The following is a 14,721-nucleotide window of genomic DNA, read 5'->3' as shown; positions in this document are numbered from 1 at the left end:
TTGCATTATTTGAGGTCTGAAAGCTCTGCATCTTTTTTGTTATTTCAGTCATTTCTCATTTTCTGTAAATAAATGCTCTAAATGAGAATATTTTTATTTGGAATTTGGGAGAAATGTTGTCTGTAGTTTATAGAATAAAACAACAATGTTCATTTTACTCAAACATAAACCTATAAATAGTAAAATCAGAGAAACTTAATTATGTTAAGTTTAGATTTACATTGAGGGGTAGTAGGTTAATTTTAGTTTTTTTTCCAGGTTTAAATCTGGATGTAGGTACAGATTATGTTTAGGATAGAGTGTAGGTATAGGTTATGTTTCGGATAAAGTGTTGTTTTTAAAGACTCTGTTCTCTAATCGTTTCGTTTCTGGTTGTCTGAGTTGCGTCAGTAGAAGGTGGAACTATATTTAGTGCACATTGTTCAGATCCTAAAATGGTGTTTTAGTCTCATATGTATGAATTCCTCTGGAGACCGGGTTGATATACTGTAGTGAATAAAAGAGAAAAAAGCCCAAATCTAAAACACATCACTTATCTCATCCCCAGAGCCTCGGACACCGTGATCAAAACTCACCAACAGAAAGTTTCTCCTCAGACTCTGTTTTCCTGCACAGCGTCTACACAGCGTCTACACAGCGTCTACACAGCGTCTACACAGAGATCTACAGAAGCTCAGGAGGAGGAGGAGAGCAGAGCGCTGGGTTTTTATTGAAGGGGAAATATGAGGGAGAATCCTGAGATAAGTGTCAGGGCCAGAGTGCACTTATAACAGAAACCACAACCCCATCATCACCTAACTATACACCACCACCCTCCATCCAACCATCCATCCAACCAGACCCCTCGCTTCATCACCTAACTATACCCCACTACCATCCATCCAACCATCCTCCATCCATCCAGCACCTAACTATACACCACCACCCTCCATCCAACCATCCATCCATCCATCCAACCAGACCCCTCACTTCATCACCTAACTATACCCCACTACCATCCATCCAACCACCCTCCATCCATCCAGCACCTAACTATACACCACCACCCTCCATCCAACCATCCATCCAACCAGACCCCTCACTTCATCACCTAACTATACCCCACTACCATCCATCCAACCATCCTCCATCCATCCAGCACCTAACTATACACCACCACCCTCCATCCAACCATCCATCCATCCATCCAGCACCTAACTATACACCACCACCCTCCATCCAACCATCCATCCATCCATCCAACCAGACCCCTCACTTCATCACCTAACTATACCCCACTACCATCCATCCAACCATCCATCCAGCACCTAACTATACACCACCACCCTCCATCCAACCATCCACCCAACCAGACCCCTCACTTCATCACCTAACTATACCCCACTACCATCCATCCAACCATCCTCCATCCATCCAGCACCTAACTATACACTACCACCCTCCATCCAACCATCCATCCATCCATCCAACCAGACCCCTCACTTCATCACCTAACTATACCCCACTACCATCCATCCAACCATCCATCCAGCACCTAACTATACACCACCACCCTCCATCCAACCATCCATCCAACCAGACCCCTCACTTCATCACCTAACTATACCCCACTACCATCCATCCAACCACCCTCCATCCATCCAGCACCTAACTATACTCCACCACCCTCCATCCAACCATCCATCCATCCATCCAACCAGACCCCTCACTTCATCACCTAACTATACCCCACTACCATCCATCCAACCATCCATCCATCCATCCATCCAACCAGACCCCTCACTTCATCACCTAACTATACCCCACTACCATCCATCCAACCATCCATCCAGCACCTAACTATACACCACCACCCTCCATCCAACCATCCATCCATCCATCCATCCAACCAGACCCCTCACTTCATCACCTAACTATACCCCACTACCATCCATCCAACCATCCATCCATCCATCCATCCAACCAGACCCCTCACTTCATCACCTAACTATACCCCACTACCATCCATCCAACCATCCATCCAGCACCTAACTATACCCCACTACCATCCATCCAACCACCCTCCATCCATCCAGCACCTAACTATACTCCACCACCCTCCATACAACCACACTCCATCCATCCAGCACCTAACTATACTCCACCACCCTCCATACAACCACATTCCATCCATCCAGCACCTAACTATACTCCACCACCCTCTATACAACCACCCTCCATCCAACCACCCTCCATCCATCCAGCACCTAACTATACACCACCACCCTCCATCCAACCACCCTCCATGCATCCAGCACCTAACTATACACCACCACCCTCCATACAACCACCCTCCATCCATCCAGTACTTAACTATACTCTACCACCCTCCATACAACCACCCTCCATCTATCCAGTACTTAACTATACTCCATCACCCTCCATACAACCACCCTCCATCCATCCAGTACTTAACTATACTCCACCACCCTCCATACAACCACCCTCCATCCAACCAGACCCCTCACTCCACCCAAACAAGCACCAAACTATACCCCGCCATCGTCCATCGAATCACCGTACATCCAACCAGAACCTAACTATATACCACCACCCTCCATACAACCACCGCCCATCCAACCACCCTCCATCCAACCACAGGACAAAAGAGGGAGATGGTGAGAGAAATGGTGAGAGACAGAAAGAGAGAACAAGATAGAGAGAGAAAGACAGCAAGAGAGAGAGACAGAGTGATTGAGAGAGAGAGCCAGAGAGAGAGAGAGAGAGATAGAGAGTGAGATAGAGACAGAAACAGTGTGAGAGACACAGAAGAGAGAAAAAGCAAAAGAGAGAGAAATTGTGAGAGAGATAGTAAGAGAGATACAGAAAGAGAGAACAAGATAGAGAAAGAGACAGAAACAGAGTATGAGAGAGACAGCAAGAGAGAGAGTGATGGAGAGAGAGACAGCAAGAGAAAGAAAAAGAGAGAGAACAATATACAGCAAGAGAGAGAGAGAGAAAGTTAGAGAGTAAGAGAGAAAGAGACAGAGCGAGATAGACTGTGAGAGAAAAAGAGAGAGAGAGAGATGGTGAGAGAAATGGTGGGAGAGAGACAGTAAAAAAAACAGAAAGAGAGAACATTATATAGAGAGAGAGAGACAGCAAGAGAGAGACAGAGCATTAGAAAGAGAGATTGAGAGAGAGAGACAGACTATGAGAGAAAGATGGTGTGAGAGACAGCAAAAGAGAGATAACGAGAGGAGGAATAGATACACAGTAGAGCTGCACAGTATATAGTTAGTTTAATATTAATGCAGTATATGTTGCCATTTGTAGTTCTGATATGATGCAATAAGCAAATAAGCTTTCTTATCAAACACTAAGGGTTCTGCTGTGAACTTTCTATCAGGGGCATTATTATTTACACATGTCTAATAAATGTTATAGCCCATAATTTCATTTAATATTTTGAAGACAAATCACCCTCTCCAACCATCACTGATCATCAGTAAATTTTACATTTCATTTATAAATGAAGGGAGCAGAGTCTAAAGGAAGAGAGGTTTTGAGGTCTAGTGTGAAGTTTCTACAATCAGTGATGGTTTGGATTTCATTTTCCAGCAGGACTTGAAACACTGCCCACACTGCCAAAAGTACCAATTAGTCTTATATAATATTCTAATTTTCTGAGACACTGATTTTTGGGTTTTCATTGGCTGTAATCCATAATCATCAACAATAAAAACAAAAACTCCTAAAATAGATCACTCTGTGTTTAATACATTGGTACCCCTTCAAAATGAGGCTTCTTTATAAAGGGTTTATAAATAGTTTATAAAGGAGTTTATTACTGGTTATAAATTAAGTTCTATACACTTTAAAACATTAATAAGCACTTAAAACATTAATAAGCACTTAAAACACAACACATGAATAGAAAGAACAACAGTGACAATGACTTTTTTAACATATGTAATAAAATAATATAGAAAGTCAGTTTAGTTATTTAATGTTATTGTTATAGTTAAATGAATAAAGTTATTAAATCAAATGTAGAATAAATAAATAAATAAATGTTAGTTAATAAAATAAGTGAAATAAGCATCCAGTAAAATTTGAGATTTAACTGTATTAATGAATGTGGAATCACTATTTGGTACACAGCAAGCCACTGTTGCCTTTACTATTTGTGTGTTGTAACTGCTTATTAATGGTTTAAAACCCAATTAATAACATTAATAAACTCTATTTTATAAACTATTTATGAACCCTATATAAAAGCAGGCTTATTTTAAAGTGGTACCAATCCATCTATATGAGTTTCATATTTTGAACTAAATTACTGAAATAAGGTAACTTTTGAAACTCTATGAATATGATATTCTATTCTTTTTTAAATGCACTAGTTTTTACCAAACTATGATTTATTACATTCGAGTTGTCTTTAAACAGGCCTTTTTTCTTTTTTATGCTATTGCATTATCTTTTTTTTTATTACAATTATATCATATATCACAATAATTTCTGGGACGATTTATCGTTTATAAAAATAAAAATAAAAAATCACCCACCCCTGCTACTTCTAGTCAAGTCAAGTCAAGTAGTTTTATTGTGAATACTGCATATTTACAGGACATACAGAGAATTAAAATTACATTACTCTCCTTCCCAAAAATTACAGCAAGTACAGATAATAGATATATAATATAAAAGAATGGGAGACACTATATGTACAATACAACAAGGACACAGTAGACATACGTGAGACAGAAGACAATAGTGCAATAGTGATGGGAGGTGAAAATAGATATATAATAGTATACTTCCACCCTGATGCACAGATACAATAAGACAACTAGAAAACTAGAAGCTAGACAAGCAACTGAATAGCATCCTAAAACAGATCGAACATAAATAGCCCCTATTGAGAGAATGCGTCAACACGCGACAGCGACGCGACAGTTCCCTTAATCACGTAATCAAGCTCAACATTCACTCCAGCCCGGAGTCAGCGGAGTAGACGCAGGGTTCAGCCCTGAAGATTGGTGGAAGATGAGCTTTCAGGGTTCAGATCTTACAGAGAGGGTTTTAGGAGAATTCTGCACGCCGTCTTTCCCCACGTTCTCACCTCGGCTCGGGCTGAGCTTGTTAACTACAAAATGAGATGAGCCAAGCATCCCAGATGCACCTATAAATAAACATGAACACCAGAGAGACAAACCCATTCCCTCCTGAATAGAGCATGATGGGAGCTGCGCCGTGTGAAGAACTAAACATTCCAGAAGCATCTTCCATCCCACCATTTCTACATTTCTTACTCTCTCTCTTTATTTCTTTGTCTCGCTTTTTCTATTTCTCCCACTCTCTGGATCTTCTCGCTACATCAATGTTTGTGATATAATTTATTTTAAATGATTTCTATTTTCAACCCCTCATTAGGACTCCCCCACAATCACTAGTGATGCCCCAACGCGAGGAGGGTTAAGAAGACCAGCACACGCCTCCTCCGATACACATGAAGTCAGACTCCGCCTCTTTTTGAGCCTCTTTAGCCTAGTAGCAACACAGCGCTAACGCTTGGAGGAAATAGATAGAAAGTGACTCGTTTCTGATACATCAGCTCACAGACGCTGTATTCTGTCACAGTAATAAAAAGCCATATAATGAACTATCATCAAAACCCTTATACTTATAACTAATATACACTCTAGTCTTACTATTGCTGAAAAAAAATCTTATGTGATTTTATTTGAAGTCTGTACTTTCACAAATTGGTAAAAAAATAAAATATAAACAGATGCTGGGTAAATTTTTTATAAAACATGATCAATTCCATGAAGATTAACAAATTCAGTTAGCATTTACATCTCAAATGATGACATTTTTAAACAGCTCAATGTCTTCTAGTATAGATAAAAATAATAGCATGTGGCTAACATAACTGTCTCCTAACATAACTGTGTTAAAACAAGTGAAATGGGAACTGACAAAAAATAGGGAAAAAACGCACCAAAATAGGCTGGGGTTCATGCAGGAGGGTTAAGAACGCCTCCTCCGATACACGTGAAGTCAGACTCCGCCTCTTTTTGAGGCGCATCACAGCGCTACCCCTCGGAGGAAAACGCTAGAAAGACGCAGCCTTGTGCTGATCAGTTTACACCAGAGAATCACTGTTCATCAGACCTCTGATCTCGGTCCAGCCAGAGGACCTGAACTAAATGATGCAGTTTGTGTTTAGTGATTTGTAAAGCTGTGATTTAGAATGATATCTGAGTGAGAACATGTGGAATTTTGTTTAGAGTTTAGCAGTTTGGAGTCACAATGTTGAAACATGAGCTTCATGTTTCTGGATTTGTGTGCATAGTTCCACATTTTGTGTTTTAAACAAAGTGGAAAAACTGTAAAAAGCGACAAGATCCAAGAAGTGTAAGAAATAGAAAAAGAAGAGATGAGGGAAGAGAAAGAAAGAGAGACATCATTTACAATGACTTTACTCTACTCTAATATAATTTAATTAACAAGCTTTAAGAATATAAAACACTTTCTAAACAAACGAGCAATTTTATATTTAGCATGTCGTCGCTGTCCAATGAAAAATCTACATTTTTGTTGATTTTTAATTTAATTTCTAATTTAAACAGATAAACTGTCTCTTACACTGTGCCAAAATTTCTTAAAGAACGGACCAATAGAAATACTTTAAAATGACCTGAAATAAACTTTTATTACATTGATTGAAGTTTTTTTTGTCTCTCTCCTGTAAAGTTGTTGGTTTTGGAGACACTTGTTTTTTATTGGACAGCGCCGATATAGCCTACATCCAAAACACACCAAAAACTGCAATTCAAGTCATGGAAATAAACATGGCTATAATGGGTTATGCATTTTTATAAATATTTATAGCCATGTTAATAATGCCTTATGAACGCAATTCACTGCAAGTCAAGTATCTAATGCAGCATTAGAGTTTTAAGAAACTGAGCCAAGTTTGTAGAAATGTGTTTAAACACTTGGGAAAAAGTGTAAGTTTGTCTGACTGACACTCCCCACTCTCTCTCTCTCTCTTTTTCTTTCTTTCTCTCTCTCTTTTTTATCTATCTTTCACACCGCACAGCTCTACAAGCTGGACTTCACAGATACCAGAAGACTGACAGCGTATTGATCCAGCCTCTTCGCCCGTATGAAGCTCTAAATCAGATTAAACAAACCCAGGTCAGACATATCTCTGCCAAGGGTCATTCCACACATCTCAGCGAGTCTGAAAAACAAGGAGCCAACATGGGATTAAATATGATAGCTATCTTATATTGCATTGGCTTTCTATCTATCTTCTATATTCTTTTCTTTCTTTCTTCCAAGACTTTTCCTCTCCTCCATCTCCTATCTATCTTGGTCCCTCGGTTCTTCTTCTGCCCTCAGGTTGGGCTAAAACAGGAGCATTAGAACGTTGGCTCACGTTTACGGATATCCTCCGAGATCTACGCAGGAACTGAAAGGCTAATGAAGTATGGAAAAACCTGTCCACACACATTTTTAATGCCCGTGTTCACACACATGCTTATTTCTAAGATTTATTTCTAATTTTTATCCCATTTTCTCCCTAATTTACAAGGTCAATTACCTAAACATACCCATTAGGACTTCCTCTATCACTACTTTGACCCTCTTTAGCCGAGTAGCATCACAGCAGCGCTAACGCTCGGAGGAAAGCGCCTACAGCGACTCGGTTCTGATACAGCAGCTCACAGATGCAGCCTTGTGCTGATCCACATCACCCTAGGAGTGATGAGGGGAAAGAGAAGAGCGCAATCTACTGTACTGTACCCACCCAGAGAGAAACAGCAAGGACAACTGTGCTCTCTCAGGGCTCCGGCAGCTGATGGCAAGATGCATGACCCGGATTTGAACCAACGATCTCCCACTCATAGTGGCAGTGCTTGATTAAAAAAGATATGGTGTGATAATCACGATATAGCAAATTAACAAATCAAACTGTGTTTTAAATTAAAGAACAGTCTGGATTGCTTTGTTTGCTGAATGTTTGGTAAAGCTAGGCGACGTTGTAACTGCAATTGTCCTGAATAAAGCAACCATATCTGCCAATACAATAAGACACTTTTAGTAGATTACATCACTAAAAACAAAAGTACAAGGGAGTTAGAAAATAGCTAGAAATTAGTTATTAATTCATGGAATATTGCTTGAAATGAGTCTCGACATCATCCTGACGACTGAATTAACCATATATTAAATACTGGATATCAATAATAAGCTTGACTTTGTCACTAGATGACTAAAATGAGCCCGACCGCATCTAAAACAAGCCTGACTTTATCCCTGGACTTTAAATATAACCCAGAACTTCATCCCTGAATGAAGGAAATGCTGAGATTGACCAACATAAATTCTATTAATCTGAAATAAATCTAATATCAGCTCTATTAGACTAAAATAAACCTAATCTCAGCTCTATTCGGCTACAAAAAGCCAAATTTTAGCTCTGCTAGACTGGAAAAAGCCTAATCTCAGCTAAAATACTGAAATAAATCTAATCTCAGCTCTATTACACTGAAATAAACCTAGTCTCATGTTGTTTAGAATGAAGTAAACCTAGTCTCAGCTTGCTTAAACTGAAATAAACTTAATCCCAACTCTAATAAATTAAAATAGACTAATCATAGACCTATTAGACTAAAATGAACCTAATTCCGGCTCTATTAGACTAAAAGTAACCTAATTTCATCTTAATTATACTGAAATAAAACTAATCTCAGCTCTATTAGACTGAAATTAGCCTAATATCAGCTATATTCAAATGACAATAGCCTAATCTCAGATCTATTAGACTAAAAGTAACCTAATATCAGCTTTATTAAACTGAAATTAACCTAATCTCAATGCTGTTAGACTGAAACTATCACAATCACAGCTCTGCTAGACTGAAAGTAGCCTAATCTCAGCTCTATTCGACCAAAATTAGCCTAATCTCACCTGAGAGACTGAAATAAATCTAATCTCACCTTTATTTGCCTAAATTAAAGCTAATATCTCCTTTATTATACTAAAATAAAAATAATATATTGCCTTATTAGACTGAAATAATGCTAATCTCAGTTCTATTAGACTAAAATTAGCTTAATCATAGCTATATTAGACTAAAATTAGCTTAATCACAGCTCTGTTAAACTAAAAATAGCCTAATCTCAGCTCAATTAGACTAAAATTAGCCTAATCTCAGCTCTGTTAGAATGAAATAAACCTAATCTCACCTTTATTACACTAAAATTAGCCTTTACTTCACTGTATGTAGCTGAAATGAGCCCAACCATAGCTCTGGATGACGAACACAAACGATGATTAAAATAATATAATCCAAGGTAAGGATGACTGAAATGAGCCTGATCTCAGACCTGGTTGACCGGAATAAGGCCAGACTTTGTCCCTGCATGACTGAAAGGAGCCGGCATGTCAACTAAACGGTGATCTGCCTCAGGGCTCCTCATTCAGCCCTTCTACTGGAGCATTAAAAGGAGCACTGATGCATGAGAGGTTCTGCCTGGTGCCCTCACTTTTCAAAAACAAAGGCTGAAGAGCATTCAAGCCCAGTGGATGGGAGGTTTTAATCTGACCAGTGCAGAATGAATAGGCTGGAAGGTAATAAATATCCTTAAATAGCAAAAATAATCGTAATTTAGAAATGTGGACAAATTAGAATAAAATCAAGAATAAAACATAGAAAATAGAACCCTTAGAGCTGGAGATATATAAATATACAGCTCTGGAAATAAAGAGATGACCTCAGTTTCTGAATCAGTTTCTCTGATTTTGCTATTTATAGGTTTATGTTTGAGTAAAATGAACACTGTTGTTTTATTCTATAAACTACAGACAACATTTCTCCCAAATTCCAAATTAAAATATTCTCATTTAGAGCATTTATTTACAGAAAATGAGAAATGACTGAAATAACAAAAAAGATGCAGAACTTTCAGACCTCAAATAATGCAAAGAAAACAAGTTCATATTCATAAAGTTTTAAGAGTTCAGAAATAATCAATATTTGGTGGAATAACCCTGGTTTTTAATCACAGTTTTTTTTTCATGCATCTTGGCATCATGTTCTCCTCCACCAGTCTTACACACTGCTTTTGGATAACTTTATGCTGCTTTACTCCTGGTGCAAAAATTCAAGCAGTTCAGTTTGGTGGTTTGATGGTTTGTGATCATCCATCTTCCTCTTGATTATATTCCAGAGGTTTTATATTTAGTAAAATCAAAGAAATCAAATCATTTTTAAGTGGCCTCTTATTTTATTCCAGAGCTGTGTCAATTAATGATAGAAAGTCATTATACATCAATATAGGTCTAATGAGTTCAGGTACTGTATACTGTTATAAATATCATAGTGGTGATATAAATAATGAAATGCTAATAAAATAATGAACTATGTTCTAGTATATAATATTTAATCTTAAACGTAATCTGATCTGCAGCCAAACTAGTCAACTCACAGAGATTAGATTTGGTTAATTTATAACGATATTTTACTCTATCTTCATATATTTTGTTATCATATCGACAAATGCTTTCTAAAATATATTGTTAATGTCCTCAGTGTATAAAGAACACTGACATAACTGTATATTTCATTACAGACACTGTAATTACAGTTCAGTTTAATTTGATAAATCACAAGGAATCTCATGATTTGATTCGATACGATACAATACAGTACAATATCACAGCACGTTTTCCATGATAATGATATTATCACGATACTCTGGAATAAATCACATAACATATCTCTAGCATATATCTAGCACTACTATATTCCTGAATAAGCAAATACCAGGAATTATGGATTTATTGGTGTCAGTTTCTCTGATTGACCTGCTTGAATATTTGCACCAGGATTAGGGTCACTCAAAAGCAGTGTGTAAGACTGGTGGAGGAGAACATGATGACAAGATGCATGAAATTAAAACTGTGATTAAAAACCAACCAGGGTTATTCCACTAAATATTGATTTCTGAACTCTTAAAACTTTATGAATATGAACTTGTTTTCTTTGCATTTGTTTGAGGTCTGAAAGCTCTGAATCTTTTTATTTTTATATTTTTTGGTTATTTTGGTTACTTTGACCATTTTCAAGATTGTAATTTTTTTGGCTAATAAATGTTTTAAATGAGAATATTTTTATTTGTAATTTGGGAGAAATGTTGTCTGTAGTTTATAGAATAAAACAACAATGTTCATTTTACTCAAATATAAACCTATAAATATTATCAGAGAAACTGATCATTTTGAAGTCGTTTCTTAATTATTATTTTTTTCAGAGCTGTATTTAGTGCAAACAATATGCAATACATCTCCAAAAAAAATAGAAAATACAATAAATGAAGAGAGCACTTCAGTTTCTGAATCAGTTTCTCTGATTTTGCTATTTATAGGTTTATATTTGAGTTATATGAATATTGTTGCTTAATTCTAATTTTTAAACTACAAACAAATTCCAAATAAATATTGTCATTTAGAGCATGTATTACACATTGCAGAAAATGAGAAATGGCTGAAATAAAATTAAAAAAAAAGTTCATATTTACAAGAATTTAGAAATCAATATTTGGTGAAATAACCCTTTTTTATGCATCTTGACATCATGTTCTCCTCCACCAGTCTTACACACTGCTTTTGGATAACTTTATGCCACTCTTAGTGATCATCCATCTTCCGCTTGATTATATTCCAGAGTTTTTTTTGGTCAATTTGGCAAAATAAAAAAAAAACTCATCATTTTTGAGTGGTTATGTCATCAAAAATATCATTATGGCAAAAATACCCTGAAATATGGTGATATTATTCTAGGTCCATATCGCCCAGCCCTAGTTTAGACCATCTGAATTCAGGTACCCTACCGCAACTTCTAACACAGCCAACTTCCAGCCTCCTACACGTACCGTGCTGTCTCTCCGCGACGTCTGCGCTACGTCTTCCTCCTCCTCTTCATCAATTCGGGGTGCAGCAGTCGCGCGCGCGCCTCGCCCGCAGGTTAATTCCACTTCACGTGCGGGACGGAGCCCTCGCGCTCACCTCCGCCAGCATCCCCGCGATTCATCCACACAGCGCGAGCTCCAAACGCACGATCCCGCACCCCACGCGCTCGCTCACACACACGCGCGCGCTCTCACACACACACAAACACGCACTCACACGCGGCATACACACACACACACTGCATACACACACACTGCGCGCACGTGCGTAAAAAAAAAGGACGCGTATCCGCTCCGATCCGTTCTGTTCCGTCCGCGCGGAGATTCTGCTGCTCCTCTTCATCTGAAGAAGATCCGAGTCCACCAATCACCGCCCTCCCTCCCTCTCTCTCTCTCTACATCTCTCTCTCTCACTCTCTACATTTCTCTGTCTATACACCTCTCTCTCCCTCTCTCTCTCCATATACACCTCTCTCTCTCTCCCTCTCTCTCTCCATCTCTCTCTACATTTCTCTCTCTATACACCTCTCTCTCTCTCCCTCTCTACATCTCTCTCTCTCCCTCTCTCCCTCTCTACATCTCTCTCTCTCCCTCTCTCACTCTCTACATTTCTCTGTCTATACACCTCTCTATATACACCTCTCTCTCTCTCTCCCTCTCTCTCTACATTTCTCTCTACATTTCTCTCTCTATACACCTCTCTCTCTCTCTCCCTCTCTCTCTACATTTCTCTCTACATTTCTCTCTCTATACACCTCTCTCTCTCTCTCCCTCTCTCTCTACATTTCTCTCTCTATACACCTCTCTCTCTCTCTCCCTCTCTCTCTACATTTCTCTCTACATTTCTCTCTCTATACACCTCTCTCTCTCTCTCCCTCTCTCTCTATATTTCTCTCTCTATACACCTCTCTCTCTCCCTCTCTCTCTACATTCTCTCTACATTTCTCTCTATACACCTCTCTCTCTCTCTCTCTCCCTCTCTCTCCATCTCTCTCTCTCTCTCTATTTTTTTCTCTCTCTACAGCTCTCTCTCTGTCTACATCTCTCTTTCTTTCTCTCTACATCTCTCTCTTTACATCTCTCACTCCCTTTCTCTCGGTCTCTCTCTACACCTCTCTCTCTAAACACCTCTCACGCTCTCTTTCTACATCTCTCTCTCTCTCTCTCTCTCTCTCTCTCTCTCTCTCTCTCTCTACATTTCTATCCCTCTTTCTCTCTACATATACACACACGGCTCAAGGGAGTGTGTGTGTGTGTGTGTGTGTGTGTGTGTGTGTGTGTGTGTGTGTGTGTGTGTGGGGTGTGTGTGTGTGTGTTTGCGAGTGTGTGTGTGTGTGTGTGTGTTTGCGAGTGTGTGTGAGTGTGAGCGAGTGTGTGTGTGTGTGTGTGTGTGTGTTTGTATGGTGTGTGTGTGTGTGTGTGTTTGTATGGTGTGTGTGTGTGTGCGTGCGTGTGGGGTGTGTGTGTGTGTGTGTGTGCGTGTGGGGTGTGTGTGTGTGTGTGTGTGTGTGTGTGTGTGTTTGCGAGTGTGTGTGAGTGTGTGTGTGTGCGTGCGTGTGGGGTGTGTGTGTGTGTGTGTATCTGACGCATGAACACGTACAGGGGTCCCTCAGAGAAGAGGAGCAGATTGTAGATTCTGCACCTCCTCCTTCTTCTCTGCTCTCTCTGATGACTTCACACACACACACACACACACACACACACACACACACACACACATACACACACACACACACACACACACACACACACACACACACACACACACACACACACCTTTCTGCCAGTGTGTTGTTGACAGACTGATCATCTCTAATGCAGTGAAACTACATTGATCTCCTACATCAACTTTACACTGATTCAACATTATGTTTTTTTATAGGCATCGTTTGTATCAAACTTATGCATTTAATTACATTAATATGTACACAATATTTTGATTGCATTAGTACATATTCCTATTGGTAGTATTTGTATATATTTCAATAGCATTCATAGGTCACGTACATCGTCAACATTAAAGATGTAACGCAACCAAAAAAAAATTATAAAATGATGTTATGCCATCAGCAGCCAGAGTCAGAGAGAGCACCATTGGCCATGCTCTCTGTATCTGTTTGATGATGTATCGGAGCTGGGGATACAGCGCTTTCCGCCGAGTACACTGGCTACTTTGTAATGCTGCACTGATTGGCTGCAGTTGGAAAAGGGGCGGAGTTTGACTTCACATGTGTCAGAGCATCACTAGTGTTAATGAATGTCCTAATGAATCGGTTGAGTAATTAAACTTCCAAATTGGGGAGAATATATAATAAAATTAGACATAAAAAATAACAATATATAATCATATATAAGCATGTGTTGCTTTCACCTGTTTGATTATTGCACTGTCCTTTTAATGAGTTTATTATAGCTTTATTCTTAATAAAACTGTTTTATTTATTTATTTGTTTTGTTTTTTGGCCTTTGGGAAACATTATGCAGTTACATAAGGTCATTATGGCAAGCAGTGGTTCTGTTTTATTTATGTACTTATTTTTATCTTTCAAAAAGTAGGTTAAAATATTTATTTTTCTCAACAAATATAAAAATAATTCTAAATATGGTTAATGTTTTATGCTACAGTACAGAATTCAGTGTATGGTATTACATAATTATAGATATTATCCATCACATTTGCCTTATATATCCTATATATAACTATATTCAGGGACTGTAATTATTATTTCTAGGTTATAAAATATATAAA

General features: G+C 38.5%; 1 protein-coding gene across 1 annotated transcript in view; it reads right to left on the bottom strand.

Annotated features, from left to right (window-relative positions):
• cntn3b (contactin 3b) overlaps positions 1–12,356 on the bottom strand; it is a 178,600-nt gene extending 166,244 nt beyond the window's left edge. The window contains exon 1 of the mRNA XM_022662736.2: positions 11,937–12,356. The gene's annotated coding sequence lies outside the window, so the exon portion shown is untranslated. The remainder of the gene's footprint in view (positions 1–11,936) is intronic.
• Between the last annotated feature and the right edge of the window lie 2,365 nt (positions 12,357–14,721).

Source organism: Astyanax mexicanus, chromosome 5 (genome assembly GCF_023375975.1).
Source record: "Astyanax mexicanus isolate ESR-SI-001 chromosome 5, AstMex3_surface, whole genome shotgun sequence".
NCBI lineage: Eukaryota > Metazoa > Chordata > Actinopteri > Characiformes > Acestrorhamphidae > Astyanax > Astyanax mexicanus.
The sequence above is the reverse complement of the archived record's forward strand: the minus strand, read 5'-3'. Positions and strand labels throughout refer to the sequence as shown.